This window comes from Fukomys damarensis, unplaced genomic scaffold, assembly GCF_012274545.1.
Source record: "Fukomys damarensis isolate Sample0158 unplaced genomic scaffold, DMR_v1.0_HiC HiC_scaffold_29, whole genome shotgun sequence".
Lineage (NCBI taxonomy): Eukaryota > Metazoa > Chordata > Mammalia > Rodentia > Bathyergidae > Fukomys > Fukomys damarensis.
In genome coordinates, this window is record NW_022900941.1 from 34,708,359 (window position 1) to 34,727,199 (window position 18,841).

The 18,841-nt window shown below is 34.6% G+C and overlaps 1 protein-coding gene across 1 annotated transcript in view; it reads left to right on the plus strand.

Moving 5' to 3' along the window:
• Galnt13 (polypeptide N-acetylgalactosaminyltransferase 13) overlaps positions 1–18,841 on the plus strand; it is a 487,818-nt gene that overhangs the window by 27,509 nt on the left and 441,468 nt on the right. Inside the window, exon 2 of the mRNA XM_010639279.2 lies at positions 8,334–8,404. The gene's annotated coding sequence lies outside the window, so the exon portion shown is untranslated. The remainder of the gene's footprint in view (positions 1–8,333; positions 8,405–18,841) is intronic.

An 18,841-nucleotide genomic window follows, 5' to 3' on the forward strand; every position in this document is an offset into this window, starting at 1 on the left:
TGTTCCTTTTTCCCCATGGCCCCATCAACATTTGTTATTGGTTCATTTCATGATAGTGGCTGTTCTTTTTGGGGTGAGGTAAATCTCAGTGTTGTTTTCATTTGCATGTCTCGAATGACCAGTGATTTTGAATGTTTTCTTATATGTTTATTTGCTATTTCTACTTCTTTGTCTGAGAAATGTCTTTTCATTTCAGATGCCCATTGTTTGATTGGGTATTTCAATTTGGGAGGTCCTATTTTTTTTAAGTTCTTTATATATTCTCGATAGTAGACCTTTGAGGAAGAGCTGGTGAAAAGTTTTTCCCACATTGTGGGCTGTATCTTCACACTATTGGTAATTCCCCTTGCTGTGCGGTAGCGTTTTAATAAGAAGAGATCCCACTTGTTGATTGTTTGTGCTAGTTCATGGACTACTGAGGTTTTGTTTATAAAATCATTTCCTACACCAGTGTCTTCAAGAGTTCTACCCAACCTCTCTTCCAGCCGGTTTAGTGTATCTGTTTTAATATTTAGATCTTTAATCCATTTTGATTTTAGTTTAGTGCATGGTGAGAGATATAGGTCTAGTTTTTATCTTTGGCAAGTTGAAACCCAGTTTTTCCAGCACCATTTATTAAAGAGGCTGTCTTTCAGTGAGGGTGATTGGCTCCTTTGTTGAAGATGAGGTAGCTGAGTATGTCTGGATTTGTTTCTGCATCTTCTAATCTATTCCACTGATCCTCAGATCTGTTCCCTTGCCAGTACCATGCTGTTTTTATCACAGTAAATTTGTAGTATAGTTTAAAATCAGGGATTGTGATACCCCCTACCTTGTATTTATTTCCTAGAATTGATTTTGCTATTGTAGGCCTCTTCCTGTTCCAAATGAATTTTTGAATTGTTTTCTAAAGATATCTGTGAAGTATGCTGCTACGATTTCAATTGGGATTGCATTGAATCTGCATAGCAGTTTTGGGAGTATGGCCATTTTCACTATGTTGATTCTACTTACCCAAGAATAAGGGATGTCTTTCCATTTTCTGATATTCTCTTGAATCTCTTTTTCAGAGTGTAGTAGTTTTCAGAGTAGAGGTCTTTGATCTCTTTCATTAGGTTTTTATTCCTAGGTATTTCAATTTTTTGGATGCTATTGTGAAAGGAATTGTTTGTCCCACTTCTCTCTCAGTGAGTCTGTTTTATGTGTACAGGAAAGCTATTGATTTTTGTGTGTTGATCTTGTATCCAGCTATTTTGCTGAATTTGGTATTAAGTCTAGAAGGCTTTTTGTGGAGTTTTTGGAGCCTTCTAAATAGAGTATCATGTCTTCTGCCAATAATGACATTTGACTTTTTCATTTCCTATCTTTATTCCTTTTATTTCCTTCTCTTGTTTAATTTCTTTGGCTAGTGTTTGCAAAACTTTATTAAACAAGAGTGGTGACAGTGGACATCCTTGTCTTGTTCCTGATTTAGTGTGAAGGATATCAGTTTTTGATCATTTAATATGATATTGGCTATTGGTTTTTCATAGATGATTTATATAAGATTGAGGTACACACTGTTCCAATTTTTGTAGGGTTTTTAGCATAAATGCATATTGGATTTTGTCAAATGCTTTCTCTGCATCTATTGAAATGATTGTATGATTTTTGTCCTGTGTCTCTTAATATAGTGTATTACATTTATTGATTTGCATATGTTGAGCCATCCCTGCATCCCTGGGATGAATCCCACTTGGTCTGGGTTGTATGATTTTCTTAATGACCTCCTGCATTCTATTTGTGAATATCTTATAAAAGACTTTTTTTTTTTTTTTTGGTACTAGGGATTGAACTTGGGACCTTGTACTTGCGAGGTGGGCTACAGAACCACTGAGCCAAATCCCCAGTCCTTATGAAAAATACTTGCATTTATGTTCATTAGTGAGATTGGCCTATAGTTCTCTTTTTCATTTGGGTCTTTCTCTGCTTTGGGGGTTAAGGTGATGCTTGCTTCCATGAATCAACTTTGGAGTATTGCTTCCTTTTCAATTTTGTTGAAGAGTTTAAAAACAGTAGTGGCAATATTTCCTATCTAAGTTTCTTGTAGAATTCAGCAGAGAAGCCATCAGGACCCAGACTTTTCTTAGTTGGTAGTTTTAAATTACATTTTCAATTTCGTTTATTGATATTGAGTCATATAGAGTTGTTAGGTCATTGTTGTTCAACTTTGGCAATTCATAAAAATATAGGAATCTGTCCATTTCTTCTGTATTTTCCATGGTATTGGTATATAGGTTCTTGAAGGTAGATATTGAACCTCTGGATTTCTGCTGGATCCATTTTAATTTCACCTCTTTCATTACTAATTGCATGGATTTGGGTCTTTTCTTTCTTTTTTTGATGAGCGTGGCTAAGGGTTTGTCAATTTTGTTTATTCTTTAGAAGAACTGATTCTTGGCTTCATTAATTTTTTGTATTCTTCTCTTAGACTCAATTGCATTAATTTCTTCCCTGATCTTTATAATTTCCTCACTTGTATGAATTTTGGGTTTGTCCTACTCTTTTTCTTGAAGCTTGAGGTTCAGCATCATGTTAAGTAGTTGAGCTCATTTGTTTTCCTAATATGTGTATTCAGTGCTATGAATTTCCCTCGTAAGACTGCTTTCATTGTGTTCCATAAATTCTGATATGTTATATTGTCATTGTCATTTAATTGTTGGAACTGTCTGATTTCTTCTTTAATTTCCTCTGTGACCCATTGTTTATTCAGAAGTATATTTTTCAATTTCCGTGTATTTATAAAATTCTTGCAGTTTCTTTTGGTATCAATCTCCAATTTCATTACACTGTGGTCTGATAATAAATGGGGATAACTGCAATTCCTTTGCATTTACTTAAACATGTTCTATTAGCGAGTATATGGCCTATTTTTGAGAATGATCCATGTGAAGCTGAAAAGAATGTGTATTCTGATTTTGTGTTGGAACACTCTGTAAACATCTGTTAAGTTCATTTGTTCAAGAGTTTGATTGAGTTCTACTGTTTCACTGTTTATTTTTTGTCTGGTCTATCTGTGACAGTGAGGTATTGAGGTATCCCACTACTTCTGTATTAATCCTTATATAATTTTTCACTTCTGTTAGTATTTGTTTTATATAGTTAGGTGCACTAGTGTTTGGTGAATATATATTTATGATTGTCATCTCTTCCTTTTGGGTTGTTCCCTTTACAAGGATGTAGTGTCCTTCTTTGTATCTATTAGTATTGATTTGAAACCCACTTGATCTGCAAAGCGGGTAGCTACTCCTGCTTTTTTGGGGGTTCCTATAGCATAGAATATTGTTTTCCACCCTTTAATTTTCAGTCTGAGTTTCTTTTTGAATTAAGTGCATTTCTTGCGTGTAGCAATATTGTTGGATCTTGCTTCTTGGCTCATTCTGTCAGTCTATTTCTTTTGATTGGTGAATTGAGACCATTAACATTGATGGTTACAACTGCTATGCATTGACTTATCCTTGTCATGACTTTTTCTTTTTGTTGGATTTTTCCCCCTTTGTATGTAATTTCTTGTCGTGCCTGATTGAGTCATTCTTCTGGACTTCTTGGGGTTGTGATCCTCATTCTCTTTTCCTAGGATATTGTTTAAAAATTTTTGGAGTGCTGGTTTAGTAATCCTGATGTTCCCAAGGTGTTCTTTGTCATGAAAGTTATCTTATTTCTTCATCAATTTTGAAAGATAGTTTTGCAGGGTACATCAGTCTGGGTTGGAGGTTGTTTTCCTTTAGGCTTTGAAATATGTCTCTCCATGCTCTTCTTGCCTTGTAGGTTTGCCTTGAGAAGTCTGCTGTGATTCTGCTAGGCTTTGCTATGTGTTTGATTTATTTCTTTTCTCTAACTGCTTGTAGAATTTTATTTTATTTTTCTGTTGGGTTTCTGGAATCTTAACTATTATATGCCTATGTGTAGATTTTTTTTTTTTTTATGTTGGAGCCCTATAAGCCTCAATTATCTGTATGTGAAGTTCTTTTTCCTATTTGGGAAGTTTTTTGTAACTACTCTGTGAAAAGATTTTTTATGTTATCTACACTCTCTGCTGTTTCTTCATTGACTTCAATCACTCTTATGCTATTCTTCTTTGAACCATCTAGCAGCTGCTGGATTGATCTCTCATGGTCCCTTACTATTTTTAAAAGATTTTTCTTTTCCTGATCACTAATTGCAATCCTGTCTTCCATTTCTTAAATTCTGTCCTTGCATTGATTTGTTCTGCTATGTAAACTTTCAATGGAATTTTTAATCTCTTGGAAATCTGTTTACATCTGTTTTATGGATTCCATTTGTTTCCTGTGCTATTATTCCATCATGTTTCTCAGCTCCTTTATTTTTTAAATCTGTGTCCACTCTAGATTTATTAATCATGTCTTATAGTATGGGGACAATCTCCACTGTTATCTGAGAAATTATTTTTGATTTCATTTTTTGCAGGTCCTCTTTTGCTGCCAGTTCAGGGAGTCCAGGTGGTTGGGTATCAGATTGTTCCATCTCATTGCCCTTTGGGGTTGCCTTAGGTGATCTGGAAGTCTGGTTTTGAGACTTATTTCTGTGTCTTCTCATTTCAACAGATGCAGTCTGCTGTACCTTTGTTGAAGGAACTTTTTGTTTACCCGGTAGTCTTTAATTCTCAGCAGGCCACTGAGCAGCCTTTACTCTGCTGCTCCCCAGTATACCAATTCCTGGGTTTAGAAAGGTGGCCTTCTATATCCCTGAGCTGACCTGTTGTCTTGGTGGGCTTCAGGCTGGGGCCTGTGCATACTTGGAATGCTATCTAGGTGTTCCTGTGGCTGTGGCCATTGTCTAGTTGTTGTTTGGGTGGGCCTTTGGCTGGGGGCTGTGTATCCCAGTTCCCATGGTCTTGTAAGCTTCTGGCAAGGGTATTCAGGCACTAGTCAATGATATCAGGGTGAGCCTCTGGCCTTTGTGTGTCTGTGTAGTTCTTTTCCTTGTGGGCCCTTGGCTGTGGCCAATGGTATGGCAGGACTGGATGAAGCTTGTGTGCCTATGCAGCTTTTTTCTTGTTGGGCTGCGTATTACGCACATGTGCCTGCACCTCTGGGTTGGGGCGGCCCAGAACCCTAACTAGGACCTGCTTGCAGCTGTGTCATTCTGGTCCACACAGTTGCTCTCTGTGATGTGTGTGCATTTACCGATGGTATGCTGGAACTCTGGATGAAGGTTACATCCTTGTGCAGTTCTTTCTAGGCAAGCTATGGCTTGGGCACATTTGCCTGCATCTCAAAGGTTGGGGCGATGCCCCAGCTGGGTCCTGATGTACCTGTGCTACTCTGATCCACACAGCTGCTCCTTGGGATGTTCTCACATTTCTGGATCATATGGCAGAACTCTGGATGAAGGTTGTGTGCTTGTGCAGCTCTTTTCTCAATACCTCACCCGCTTTTTTACTTGGGGATTGAACTCAGGACCTTGTGCTTGTGATGGGGGCAGCAGAACCACTCAGCTAAATCCCCAGCTCTTGAGGTAATACTCTTAAGTGAAATAAATAGGACACACATATGTAAATACCTAACGGTTTCGCTAGTATGAGAAACTGAAAATGTAAATATGAACTAAAAGGTATAATAGATCATGTGCTTGTCTATCTTTGCCTGGCTTATTTCACTTATATTTTCCAGTTCTATAATCTTGCAAGTCACCAGATTTCATTCTTTTTAATGGCTGAATACCATTTCATTGTGTATTACAGTATACACCACATTTTAAAAATTTATTCATCAGCTGACAGCCACTTAATTTTTTTTCCCATTTCTTGGCTTTGTGAATAGGCCTGAAATTAACATGGGAATGCAGATATTTGTTTTGCATACTGATTTCATTTTCTTTGGATATCTACCCAGTAGTGGAATTGCTGGATCATTTGGTAGTTGTGCTTTTAATTTTTGAGGCACTTCTGCACTCTTTTCTGTGGTAGCTGTAACAGTGGACAAGTGTTCTCTTTTCTCCACATCCTTGACATCACTTGTTATCTTTAGTTTTTTGGTTTTTTTTTAATAATAGCTACTGTTGGAGGTGATATCTTAATTATTGTTTTGATATATGTTTCTGTTATGCTTAGTGATATTGTTTATTTTTTATTTATTTCTTGGTCATTTGTAAATCTTTTGTGAAGTGTCTTTTTAGGTCTGTTACCCATTTTAATTGATTTTTTTGTCATTGTTACTGAGTTTTTAGAATTCCTTATATATTCTGGATATTAACATCTTCTTAGACATGTAGCTTGCAAATATTTTCTCTAATTCTGTAGGTTGTCTCTTCACTGTGTTGATTTGTTTTTTGTCCTGTGCAGAATCTTTTTAGTTTGATTAAGTCCAGTTGGTCTCTTTTGGCTTTGGTTTCTTCTGCTTTTGGGGATTTGCTCCTATCAGTGTCCTGAAACATTTCCCCTTGTCTTTTCTTCTAGTAGCATTATAGTTTTAGATCTTACAGTAAGCCTAAGTTGGTTTTGGTAGCTGTTGAGGAATAGGATGTTCATTCTTTTGCCTATAGATACTCAATTTTTTCAACAGTTTTTATTGAAATATTGTTTTTATTGTGTTCTTACAATGCTCACAATCATTTGGCGGTAGGAACATGGGCATACCTCTGGGTGATTTTGTTCTATTCATGTATATATCTGGTTTTTAAAATAAATACCATACTGTTTTGAGTACTTTCATTACTACAGTTTTGTGATTTATTTTGAAGTCATGTAGTGTAATAACTCTTCCTTTATTCTTTTTGTTCAAGATTGCTTTTGCATTTTTTGTGTGTATTTCCATACAAATTTTAAGATTGTTTTTCTGATTCTATGAAAAATGTCATTGGCTAGATTTGCTTTTTATTTCCCTAGTTTGTAACCTTGGCTCTAAGCTATATAGCAGTGTTGTTATAAGATGAAGCCCTGGTCAGAAAAGCTGGTTCTGAATCCAGGCTGAGTTTCTATTATTTGTGCCAAGGTGGGAATGTTACATGATCAGGGTTCAAGTTAGTCCTCTTGTGTTTGAGAAGTAAATGGATCTGATAATTGCTGAAGCTTAATAATTCTATGGAAAATTTTTGTGAAGATGAATTTGTTTCTCCTATTAAATTCTGTTTTAAAATTAGAAAATTAAGATTATATCAAAATTATCTAGTTTCTAGGGAATTTCTTGATTTATTTTTGCCATTTAGCTCTAAGCTTGCTTAGTATATTTGATTTCCTCTTGTTTGGAACACTCTGTGTAGAGGGGCAATATAATCAGTCACTAATGGGCCAGTTAGAGACAGATACCACCAGTGGATTCCTCTCACTTGAGGAAGATAAATTAAGACCTACTGAAGATGCTTGTTTGACTGTTGGTTATAATAGGTATTGTTGAACACAAAACCACTAACCCTATATTAATAAACTGGTATTTCTGCTTAGCATAAGAAAGTCCTAATTCTCTCTGGGCAGAAATTTAGTTGATCACTGAGAACTAATATTCCTCTAAATGTACTATTTATGCAATATTTATTTGATTGTCTATAGCATGTCTGATTTGTCTGAAATAACTGTAATTCAAAGGGTTACATATTATTTTCATTAAGTTATATTTTGTTTCTTTTGAACAAAAGAACAGTGTAGCATAAAATCCATTTTAATTGAAATCTTTTGAGCTTCAAAGGTTATGTATTCTTCCAGTTCCTGTCCTCTAAAAGGAACAGATTAATTAATAAAGCCCTATCAAATCACTTTCTCCTTATACTTACATTGACTTTATGGAAAACAGAGACTAGATTAATTTGTGTATTTGGGTGAGGTGTGCAAGCAGCATGGCTGCATTTCTCTCAGTGCATGATTTCAATTAGAATTGAAATGCAATTATAAAGTATATTGGCGCAATTATCTAGATAAATCAAGCAGAATTGTCTTCTAACTCTGATCTTCATCTGTAGGACAAAAGGACATTTTAAACACTTGCAATGTTTGAATTCTCACCTAAGATCTCCAACTAAGTTTACTTGTATGCCTGCCATGTCTTTGAATTGCTTTTATGTTGTTCTGTGATATTCTTTGAGTACTCTGTATTTATATATAATAATGAAGCCAATGTGTAAACTTTTCTTACATTTTACTTATGAATATATTCTTAGACTGGTGTTTAGGATGTTTGCATATAATTGGGGATATTTCTGTTCATCAGTGCATTATACTTTGCTAGATGTATAATTTATATTTTGCAAACCTTTTTTTTTTTAATTAAAGTATATAATGTCTAAATGTGTGTTGATCTGGATTAGTTTTTCCATGACCTTGGTAAATTGCTTTCTCTTTTTTATTTTTTCTTCTTCCACAGATCCATTTTATAGTAGTACTTTGAGGATGAATGTTTTCAAACCATTTTAAAATTGCCACACATCACATATAGTAAGTAATATGTATTTTTATTTTTCCAATCAATTGCAACCATGCAGAATGCATTTGGTAGGCAGTCATAAATGAACAAATTCCTGTTTGTAGTTCCTCATATTTGTGAATATTGAGGGAAAATGTATGCAAAAGTTAAAGATAAGGTATTTGTTAGTTTGAATTAAGTTGTATAATTTTAAGGTTTCTAATCATTGATTTTACTATTGTTCAGTGCATAGTGCTTCTCACTTTGTTGTTGCTTAGATTTCTTCATTCATAGCTTTAGTTTACATGATCTTGTACCTGAATTCCTATAATTTTAGAGAGCATTTAGTAAGATTTGTCTGTACATTCATTTTAGTTTTTAATTGGGTATACAGATCAATGGGTTTCAGTTGGCAGACTCATGCATATGCATAATGTACTGTGATCATTCTCATCCCCACTCCCCATTTCCCTGCTTCCCTGCTACTTTCATATTTTATGGGGGGCTTCAATGCATGTGACATATTCTGCTCATATCCATCTCCTCATTACTCACCCTTGACCACCTCTCCCCCGCTCTTATTCTCTCCTATCTAATAATAATCACTTTTTTACCTTCTTATTATGTTGTTGTTGTTATTATTATTATTATTATTATCATTATTCGATTCCACATATTAGGAAGAACATGTGACATTTGTGTCTTTTGCAATCTGGCTTATTCTTTTCATCATGATGGTCTCTAGATCCATGCATTTTCATGCAAATAACAAAATGTCATTTTTCCCTATGGCTGAATAATACTTCATTGCGAATATATACCACATTTTCCTTATCTTTTAATCTCTTGATGGACACCTGGACTGGTTCCATATCTTGGCTATTGTGAATTGTGCTACAGTAAGCATGCTATGCAGGTATCCCCATGGTATGCTGACTTCAATTGCTTCAGCGGTGTATCAAGGCATGGCATAGCTGAATGAAATGTTAGCTGTATTTATAAGTTTTTGAGGAACCTCCATACTGATTTCCAGAGTGGCTGTACTAATTTACATTTCCATCAGCAGTGTAGAAAGGTTCCTTTTCCTTCACATTTCACCAGCATTTATTGTTTTTAGTATTTTTGATGATAACCATTTTACTGGGGTGAGATGGAATCTCGCAGATTTAATTCGCATTTCTTTGGTGACTAAAATGTTGAGAATTTTTTGCATATAATTAGCTATATGTACTTCTTTTAAGAAGTATATGTTCAATTTATTTTCTCATTTATTAATTGAGCTTTTTTGGTATTAATTTTTATTAATACTCACAATATTAATCTCTCTTGTAAGAGTAGCTAGTAATATTTTCCCCTTTTTGTAGGTTATTTTTTCACTTTGCAGTTTTCCTTCCTTTCTATAAAGAAACTTTAATTTGATGTAATCTCATTTGTTGATTCTTGCCATTTCTGGAGCTATTGAGTCTTAGTCATGAAGTCTTTGCCTGTGCCCATGGCGAAAAGTGTTTCCTCCTATGTGTTCTTTTAGCAGTTTCAAAATTTCAGGTATTACACCTAGGTTTTTGATCCACTTTGAATTGATTTTTGTATGGGATGAGAGAGAGGATCTAGCTTCATTCTTCTTAGTGAATATGCAGTCTCTCAGCAGCATTTGTTAAGGTGGCTATCTTTCTTAAACATTATTTTTGGCTCCTTTTTTCAGAATCAGATTTTTGTTGTTGTGTGAGTTTCTTTCTGTATTTGCTATTATATTTCATTGGTGTGCATGTCTATATTTGTGCTAGTACCAGGCTGTTTTTATTACTGAGTCTTTGTAGTATAATTTAAATCAGGTATTGTGAAGCATCTAGCCTTGTTCTTTTTGTATAAGATTGCTTTGGTATTCTAGATCTTTTGTGCTTTCATATGAATTTTGAGTTTTTTTTTCTAGTTCTGTGAAAAATCTCATTGGTATTTTCATGGGAATTATGTTGAATATATAAATCACTTTTGCTAATGTAATAATTTTGACCATTAATTTTACCCATCCATGAAAATAGGAAGTCTTTCTGTCTTCTGGTGTCTTCTTCATTTTCTTTCTCTATTGTTCTGAAGTTTTCATTGTAAGTGTCTTAAAACTCTTTTGTTATGTTGCTCCATAAGCGTTTTATTTTATTTGAAGCTATTGTGCATGGAATCATTTCTCTTATGCAGTGTAGTTCTTAAAATTTTACCTGGGATAATTAGGCAAGAAAGAAAATGGTTACATATATGTAAGGAAGTAATCAAATTATCTTTATTTGCAGATGACACGATCCTATACATACAAGACACTAAGGACTGTACTGAAAGACTTTGACAGCTGATAAATAAATTCAGTTGTATACTGGGATATACAATTAACATTTAAAATTCAGTAGTTTTATTATATACAGATAATGGATTAGCTGAGAAAGCAATCAGGAAAACAATTCCAATCAATTATTCTGTGAGACTTTTTTTTTTCTTCTTGACCTTAGATTGAAAAGAGTGAAGCAAATTATAGTGGTTTTTCCAGTGTTGGCATGGAAATTTTAAACAGGAATATTGAATTACCTTGTATTAATACCAATATTTTCCATGAGTTAGGCAATTCTTGAAAAGAATTATACTTAATCCATATATATAGTTTTTTAAGACAGGATTTTAGTAGTTCAAGCTGTAGTTCAGGCTGGCTTTAAACTAACTATGTATCCCAGACTCGCCTCGAATTCATCGGCGATCCTCCTGCCACAGTCTCATCAGTGCTTATGTTACAGGCATGTACCACCACATCTGGCAATCCTCCAAATGTTTTAAGATCATTATTTTCATTCCCAGTTTTAAATGAGAAAATTGAGACATTTTCTGAAAATGAGAAAATTTTGATAGATTCCTCAGGCTTTTCAAAGTGGTGAATTGTGTTCAACAAGACTTTTCAGAAAGTATTCCTAAGATATTGCCTCTACTAGAAGTTTAACATAAATTAACTTCTGTTTAAAAGTGTATCTAATTAATATCTCAACATGTTCTGGTCGTTTCTTTAGGACTTTGGTTCTGCTTAAGCATTATGCTCACATCGCTAAAGTTCTTTTGCTTTCATGTTGTTTGTCATGTCATTGCTTACATTGCAAATGGTCCTTATTAATTTCTTGCTGTGACTAAATTGAGCTTGTGAGAAATAAGTAAAACGGTAGATTTTGAAAGAAATTTATGAACCACCTGAATTATTCTTTAACAAAACTGTTAAGGTTGCAAATTTCTTCAAGAGTCGCTATTAAGAACACATATGTCACGGTACCATATTTTGTTAGAATTGGAAGGGACCATTGAATCATAGAGTTCTAGCCTTCACCTACTCAGTGGCCTTGTGTGATGAAGTGGGATGATCGAGTGGACAACTCTTCAAGAAAATTTCCAAAAAATGTTAAAGCAATAACGGCATAATGGGTATTTGTTGCATGTCTTAATGCATAACTGTGTCAGTAATAAGATGGTTAAGTCATGGGTTCAGAATCAGTTTTCAGAACCCCTGTCTTTAAAGCCTAGATTTATCACTTACTAGTTTAGTGACTTTGAACAAATTAGTGTCTCTTTAAAATGGATATGTTTGAGGCGTACAGCATTTGTGACAAGTGAATACATGTAAAGAATAACACATAATGCATAATAGATGCCTAATAAATATCTGTAGTTATTAATTTGGACTGATTTGGATATTTCAGTTCAAGGATGTTCGTTAACCAGCCATCATGATTACAACCCTGCCATATCTTATAGAATACACAATAAGGGTGTTTAGTGGGTGGTGTTGATTGGCATGGTGAAAATAAACTGAACTTCAGCTTTCATTTTAAACAATGTGATTTTATAAGATGCATTTTCATCTATGGGCTTTTTGTGAAAAAAAGTCATATTTATTTAATCAGTGTATGCACACACTCACACACACACACACTCAAACACAGTATATAAAATCAGAACACATACATATCTTATTAAGTGTTGGCTAAGGACCTAGGCCAAAATTGTATGTCTCCTGTACTGTTCAGTATTTGAAGTGACTGCTATGAGATCTTTTGCTTACAGTTCCTCATCCACTTCATATAGCACAGAGACAATGGAATGAGGACTTCACCTTCTCTATTATTTCCCTCTTCTTTTTCACCTTCAGGAGTGTGGTATTCACAGCTCCTTTCTTAGGCCTCACTGGACATGCTGATGCTTTCTCTTTGCTTCTTTGGTCGTCATTATCTTCTTCCACTTCAGCCATCCAGTTATCCCAGTCCTTTCACACTGCACTTTTCAAAAAAGACCTCAGCAATGTTTTATCATTTTCAAACTTAGTTGTATTAAAAGAGCAATAATGTTTAACACTTGGGGCAGGATTTACAAAGTGTCTAGCTAGTGACTGTCATTTCGATTCTGCACAAGAGAAAACTGAGACAGACATTAATTAAGCAAATTGTTGAAGATCACTGAAGTAAAAAATAGCAGAGCAAACATTTGAGCCCATTCTGTTAAGCTCCCAAGTTCCTGCAATTGGCTACTCTACCAATATTTCCTCTTCAAAACAACTGAGGGTTCCAGGTTGTCTTAACTGGAAAATGATTTTGCCAATAGTCTGATTTTTTCATTGTTTCCCTTTAAATAGCTTTTTACATAGGGGGAGAAATTTTCTGACCTTTAGGCAGAAATATCCCTATGGTTAGTGATGAATCTCTTGTATACATTGACTTTGTGCTGGACAACAGGAACTGTGTAATTTATAATATAACTCAGTTATAAATTACAATACTAAATATGTCATCTTAATGTGATTTGTCTTCCTTCCTTGTTAGACCTTAAAATAAAACAAGAATGGCTTGCTAAATTAAAGATTTAATATGTTAGGTTTATGAAAGACCAATATTTTAGACTTAGTTTACCTATCATAATGAACAATAATTTTACAATGGAAAAAATAACCCTCAGCATAGAGAGTATCTTTTTCCTCTGTGTTAAAAGATTAGCACAGTGTACTGCTTAAAACCCTGGGCTCCAGATCTATTCTGCTACCTTCGTTCAGATCCTACATTGCAGCCTCTGTAGCTGTGTGATTTTGTCTAAATTATTTTAGCTCTCTGTGCCTCAGGCTTCTCACTGTTAGAATGTGACAATAATAATATTGTGTCTTCTAATTACTGCAAAGGTTAAATGAGATAAAACACTTGCAGTGGTTCTTGACACAGTAAATTCACAATAAATATTATGTTCATTAAATTTTATCTAATATGCCACAGTTTTTAATTTATCATTTTTAATTACAGTATTAAGATTTTTGTTGTGAATTTTTATGCCTTAAGGGCACAAAACAGTGATTTTTACAAGCAAAGACCCATGTAACAGTCACATGGATCAGGAAGTACAGTATTTTTTCTTTTTTTTTCTATCTGAATCTCTCTTTGTGCCTCCTGTACATTACCTCATCATGTTCATCATTTCTTCAACAATGACTTTTATGCTAATCAGTTCCTCTGTTTCATTCAAGTTTTAGTATTCCATCTTATATTTGTAACTATAAAATTTTAGTTCATTCTGTCTTTTTTTTTTTTTTTTTTTTGGTACTAGGGATCAAACTCGGGTGCTTGCAAGTCAGGTGGTGGAAATCCCTGGCCCATCATTTTAAATTTATATACATATGTTCTTCTTTGTTTTCTGAATGTATTTTCTTAAGTTGTACAAATATTTATGTGTGATTCATTTCACTTTCACTGCTATAGTATTTCATTGTAGTATTCCATAATAATCTGATATTTTACTATTGATATTTACAGTGTGGTTGCACATAACTATATTCCTAGCATTCTGGGAAGTGTAGGCAGGAGTGTCACAAGTTTGTTTCTAGTCTGGGCAACTTAGGGACTTTGCAAAACTCTGTCTCAAAATAAAAAATAGAAAAAGGGGATAATGCTTGGTGTGAAGGCCCTGATTTTGTAACATCCCAAGTACTACAAAAATTATATTTACTCTGTTTTGGGAAATAATATAGATTGAGAAAATTTATTTTTATTCTTACTCTTTTTTTTTTTTTGTTTTTTGAGACAGGGCCTCACTATGTAGTTGAGACTGACCTAGAACTCACTATGTAGCCCAGGGTGGTCTCGAACTCACAGCGATAATCCTGCCTCAGCCTCCTGAGTGCTGGGATTACAGGCGTGTACCACCACGCCCGGCTATTTTACTCTTATTTTTAATCATAGTTTGGTTTTGAATTTTTGTCAAAGGCAACTGCATATAGTGAAGTTATCAAATTATTTTTTCTTTTACTTTGTTAATGTGGCGATTCGTATTCAGTGTATTGATATTTTTAAACTGGCTTTTCTTGCTTAGTGTGGTGCCTGGTGGCAAAGGACTTTACTTCATTTTTGTTCTCTAACACTTTCAGCACTAACCTGAAAGCATAAGGGGTAAGCTTTTTATTTCTTCACTGAATCTCCTGTTACTTGGCAAGCATCACTACTTGTTACTTAGTGGAGCACACCTGGTGGGGACAGGAGGGCTGGTAGTCCTTTCCCTTTCACTCGGTCTCTTAACCCGGGTGGTATGTGTGTGGCTTTTTCCACTTTCCTGCTTATTTCTCCCTTGGTGTTCAGATTCCTCATTGAATCTGTGGGGCTCTCTGGTAGGAGAGGCTGACCTGCTCTCCTCGCAGTGAAGGCAGATCTCTGTTATTTATGTATTTCATGGCACAGTAGTAACAGTGACCTATAGTCTATGATTTTTTTTTCCTTCTACCCTTTCCTTGGAAACCATGAATCTCTTTAAGAATGAAATCTTTATGAGGATTTTCTGTCATAAAAGGCTAAATTTTGCTATGGATTAGAAAAGAGTTTGTAGTTGGGAAGCATTTTGTGTCATCACAGAGCTCTTTCTGGCCTCTTGCCTGGGCTTCCATCTTTTTTCATAAAGCAGATTATAAGTGGCAGCAAATCCCTTTATGTTCAGAGGAGCCCATTTTGTGTATACTGTTCCATTGGCCTATTTTGGTCCTTAAGTGTTGTTATAATTTTAGCTGTTCTTACCACTTGCACAAGAACCATCTATTTCTCTACGTTGTGCTGAAAGTGGAAGTGCTTGTGTGTCCTCACTCTCCTCAACCCACTGTTAGTTTCCCTTGGAGATTTAGTCCATTTCTTTTCCTTATGACCCCAACCTTCTGAACAAAGAAAGTTTGATTATTGGCATTTTGGCTCCAGAATTGTAGTTGCTAGGTAATTAGGAATCTACTCTCCTTGTGCAATTCTATTTTGTCATTTTAGACATATGATTTATTTCTCAAAAGTGTTTTAATATTTGAGTACCGCCGCCCAGCCATCGTATCTGCATATTACACAGGAATGAATGAAAAAAAAAATCAATGACAAAGGGTGTCCAGCCAATCTGATTTAATCCCCCTTAAAGAGATTCTCTGGAAGCTTCACCTAATATTTTTTACCTACCATCAGCACTTTTTGTTGCAAAATAAGCTGTTTCATATTTCAGCTCAATACACAACTACTCAGTTGTACATAGTAGGGATGAAGAGGAAGATAAATATTGGACAAACTTTTAGGACTCACAGCCACAGTGAGATTATGAAAATTAATTTTGCATAATTTTATTTCTGAGACAGGATGTTACTCACAGAATCTAGCATTGTACAGAAGTGGGTTCTGCTCTCAACTCAGTAAATGTCTAGCTATGTGACCTTGAGCAAGTCGCTTATTGTACTGTTGTAGCTATAAAAGAGTATGATAATAACTATCTTGAGATAATAACTATATTGGAGTGGACTGAGTATAATATATATGCAAGGGTCCATCACTTGGAAAATAATCAATAAATAATATGTTTCATTTTACTCATAGTTGACACAAATTCAAGAAAGAGAAGGTAGAATCTGTCCATGCCTCCTGCTGATGGTTAGACGACAAAGAAAACCTTGGTTCTGTTGGAGAGAGCTTTTTCTTAGATGGCTTTGACAATCTCAATTTCTCTTCTAATGCATTATTTATATAGTTTGAACTCTGCTGAAATAGTGTTTACAACTTTGGCTCATAGTAGCAGCACTTCATGCAAAGTCATAAAGAAACAGGTAGGACAGGTTCCAGTATGGATTGCACTGTTAGGAAGTCATGAAAATTGTAAAATCCCTGTACTCTTCTAGGCCTCTGTTTCCTCTGCTGATGAATCAATTAGATGGTGATTTGACAACTTCCATTTATTTGACAGTTTTGAAGCACCATAATTCTGTGCATAAACATTATTTATGCTCCAACAGACTTATCAAGAGAAATATACTAAAGGTGAACAAGTAAGTTTATAAAGACTTACTCAAAGTAAAGTTTTTATAAAATTGGCTCCACTGAGAGACTTTTTCAGTTTTGAAATAAAATTATAATTGTAAAATCGAAATTTGGATTTAAGTTATGGTTGTGAAGATTATTGGCTTAGACAAAGTAATTTGGGCACATCCCTTAGATTCTCTGAGACTTATGTTATAAACTTACAAAATGGGCATGATGTTAAGGCCATGTTGAGGATCAAATGCAATATAACATAAAAGTACTCTAAAAGAACTGACCAGCTTCTGTGCTTAGCTCTTTAGAGGAGCCAAATTATAGAAAATGCTCTCACACCCTTATGTGAGTATGAAGTATGGTGAATTTTATAACCTAAAACTAAATACAATAAATAAAAACTATCAAGATCCTGCATTTTAAAGCCAGTCCATTTATTTGCCCACATACTACCTTAGGACGTTGTGGCAAGTGAGGGATTTTGTTTAACTCATGGAGGCTAGACCAGCAAATGCTGTCTATGATTTTATGTATGAAATGTTTCATTGATTAGATTTTCAGATGTAAACTTTCTCTGCATCTGCAGCATTCTGCTTGTGCTCTCGTGAGGTTGAAACAAAAGGCAAATCATTTGCAGTCTGGTTTATTAGTGCTGTCTGCAATCTTGAATTTGCCCATCTGAATTGACAATTAACTTTCCTATTCTATAAATAGCAAGTTATTAGTAAAAGCATGGCCACCATATGGCAGAATAGTCTGTTTTTAAACTGATTAAATGTGACAGAAATTCTCATGCTTTAAGATGTTATGTTCTGTGATAAAAGCATAGACATTGTTTATGTTGTCTAACATATATCAAACGTTTAAGCCTCTGTGTGTATATTCATATTATCATCATCTTTAAAAGTTCTTGAAGTATACCACATGTACTTAAAAGTATATAAAGTACACTGATATTAAATATACAAATCGATAGGTTTTAACAGGTTATATCCCTGTAGTATTAGCTCTCTGATCTCTGATCTCTGTCTAATGCTCAAACATTATTTTTACATCTCTTTTATGTCAACAATGTCTTGTTTTTCAGCATTTAAAAAATTTTTCCATATGATTTTGAACTTCTAAAAAATATGAAACATCCTCCAAGGCAATTTCAATCTTAAAAATTTCTGAAACTTAAAGTTATGAGTAACAAATCTTCTAAATGATATCAATAATGTAATTAACAATATTATAAGTGATAAACTTAATTACACAACTCTGAAATGAAGCAGAATTGCAACCTGAAAACCATGAAATTCTAACCAAATCCCCCACCTGCAAGCCAGAAAACAGAGCTACCACACAGTCTAGTGAGTATTCTATCAGTCATGTTGCCAGGCAACCTGTATCAGAGACACCCAATTGAGCAGCCAAAAAGTCAAACTAGAAGGTGTCTTGGAAACAGAAGGGTCCAACTGAAAGAATAGAGGAAAAGTAGAGAGAGAGAGATAGAAAATAAGACAGTGTCATTTGAGCAGTTGTCCATGTTAATTATGACTGCAAACAATTTCTTTTTCTAACAACATGAGGATGACTCATGTGCAAAGATTTGGAAAGCTACCTCATCATTCCTTTTTTAGGAGAGAGATAGGTTATAAATCACTATTAGTTTATTTAAAACATGTTAAATAGTTTCATTTCTAATACATACAGTAGTAAGTTTGATTCAGTCCTTTTTGAGATGATCTGATTTTTAAAATGATGCAATTTGTTCAAAATTAGAAATATAAAGTAAAATTTTTACTTCCTGGAGTTAGCACCTTTCTTGGAAGGTATAAATAAAGAGAAAGGGCAAGTGTGCCTAAGACCTTCTGCACTAGTCTCAGCGGAGACTATACTCAGAGCAAACATGAGAATCTGGGAAGATGATCTCACTGGAGCCCTTTTTCTGAGAAATTACTATTACGTACTTTTAAAGACAGGTATCTGCCATTGCTCACAGTTTTAAACCCTTTCTTCTTTCCTGTGCTCTAATGTCACTAACACTGTTTGCTTCTTTTTAACACACGATGTACAGGGAAAGTAGCATCTGTGAGGTAGGAGTGTGTGAGGTTTCTGCTGATCTGCTACTATCCATTAATATTTTCCTCATTTGCTTCTAATGTTTCC